Raw genomic sequence first — 2,434 nt, 5'->3', positions numbered from 1 at the left:
TTTTTTTGGAGACAGTCTTGCTCTGTCACCCAAGCTGGAGTGCAGTGGCATGATCACGGTTCACTGCAACCTCTGCCTCACAGGCTCAAGCAATCCTCCCACCTCAGCCTTCCAAGTAGTTGGCACACACCACCATGCCTGGCTAACTTTTGTATATTTTGTAGAGATGGGGTTTCACCATGTTGTCCAGGCTGGTTTTGAACTCCTGGGCTCAAGCAATCCATCTGCCTCAGCCTCCCAAAGTGTTAGTATTACAGGCATGAGCCACTGCATCTGGCCAAGAAAGTTATTCTGGAGCCTAATACTACCAGTACTAGAGTGAAGTCCTTGGAACTTTCTGAAGATACACACATCTGAAGGGAATGAGCTCCTGAAAGGGAGTGTGTGGTGAAGTGACAGGGAGTTAAGGGAGCTGCACGCCTGGGTCGTCTCTTGGGCCTCAGACACCTGACTCAAAGATCGGCACCCTGCTGTCTTCTAAGGATGCCACTCAAAGCAGAAACCATCCCAAGGTCCTCTTTTGTCAAGAGAGAGGAATACACAGAAACCTCCCAGATATGCCAGGTGAGGTGGCTCATGCCTGTAATCTCAGCACTTTGGGAGGCCAAGGCAGGTGGATCACCTGAGGTCAGGAGTTCGAGATCAGCCTGGCCAACATGGTGAAACTCTGTTTCTACTAAAAATACAAAAATTAGCTGGGCGTGGTGGCACGTGCCTGTAAGACCAACTACTAGGGAGGCTGAGGCAGGAGAATTGCTTGAACCTGGGAGATGGAGGTTGCAGTGAGCTAAGATCATGCCACTGCACTCCAGCCTGGGCAACAGAGCAAGATTCCATCTCAAAAAAAAAAAAAGAAAAAGAAAAAGAAAAACCTCCCAGATAGCACCAGTTTTCTCCACTGAGGAAACATGGCTTCTGTGTAAAGATCCCTCCCTCAAAGCCTTTTCTCCCTAGACCACTTCCCAGGCACTGTTCCAGAGAGGGGTGTACAGTGTCTGATCTCAGGAACAGGCCCGGAAACCCCCTTGTGAGACACTCTGGAGAAAGTTGTGCATGCCATGGCCACATTCTGATAATAGCAAGCAAGTTTCATGCAGTTACTATGTTCCAGTCACGGTGCTTCAGCCTTTGCTTGTATTCTGAGTTAATTCTCCCTACAATCCCTTGGAGACACCGTAAAATCCCCATGGGAAGAAACTACAGATCAGAGAAGTGATTACTAGCTAAGCCACACACAGCAAGTTAGCAGGAGGGCTGGGACACGAACCCAGCCCGCTTGCTCTCTACTGTCCAGGTGTTCTCAATAGTAACATCATTTCCATCTTTCCAAAGTCGTCACACCGCTGAGAAGCTGCAGAAGAGCCATTCCTCCACATGGCGCTCCTAAATCATGGCAGGGAAGGGTAAGCAAGCTAACAAAAACCAGGGCACAAACCATGTACTGACGGAGGTAGGATCCCCAGAAACCACGTTACTCAGAGAACAGCAGGGATTTTCCTGGGGTCACACAGCACTCCACCAAATCCCAGGTCCAGAATACAACCTCCACCACACTCTAGGCCTGTAAACTAAACCAACTAGAAGCTCACAGTGCCATGCAATCTCCGAAATCATAAGGCCAAAGAACAAGCTATCCACTGGGGTTGGTGAAGAAAGCCTCTGAGCCCATCGTGGGCCTCAAAGCTCTTCCTGTAAAATGGGGCTATAGCGTAGCTTGTATTTTGCTGGTTTAGTCCTGAGGACTTAGATTAAAGGCGAAAAAAACTCAGAGCCTAGTATCTAGTAGGTGCATAATAAATGATAAGATGTCCATTATCGCTGCTGCTGGTGGTGGAGGAGTGCGAATTGTCAGTCTGGTTAGGTCCAGCCTAACTCCCGGCCTCCCTGCAAAGCCCCTGCGGGCTATGCCCGGGTGCGAAGGCGGGGGGGGGCGGGGGGGAACGGCGCGAAGGGAGGGCGGGGGAGGAATTTCTGGAAAACAAACTTCTGGGCCCTCAGACGACTTACTTAGCAGGGCGCAGCCTAACCCGCGCTTGGCTTCGGAAGCCGCGAAGGGGGTTGTCCCCTCTCTCTCGAGCTTTGGCTGCCGCCGCCGCGTACCGGGCGGTCAGCCAAGCCCCCAGAGCCCCTGCGCTCTCCCTCCAAAGCAGGAGTGCTGGGGACAGGGGATGAGGTCGACTTTCGCTGGCCAGTCCCAGGTGCCTACGCCCCGCACTGGGGGACAGGAGCCGAGACGCACCCCAGGAAGGGTCCTCTGCCCGCCGGCCCCCGCGAAGAGGAAGGGACTCCGCGGAAGGGGGCGGGGAGGAGGAGTGGTCGGGCCGCTCCGGCCGGGATTTGCCTGGACTTGAAGACGTTCAGGAGCCCAAAGCCCGGAGAGCCTCCAGAAGGCTTCTCCCTCATTGGCCAGGAGTCCGAGGGAGACGAGGAAGGA

Source organism: Mandrillus leucophaeus, unplaced genomic scaffold (genome assembly GCF_000951045.1).
Source record: "Mandrillus leucophaeus isolate KB7577 unplaced genomic scaffold, Mleu.le_1.0 Scaffold23, whole genome shotgun sequence".
NCBI classification, from domain to species: domain Eukaryota; kingdom Metazoa; phylum Chordata; class Mammalia; order Primates; family Cercopithecidae; genus Mandrillus; species Mandrillus leucophaeus.
The sequence above is the reverse complement of the archived record's forward strand: the minus strand, read 5'-3'. Positions refer to the sequence as shown.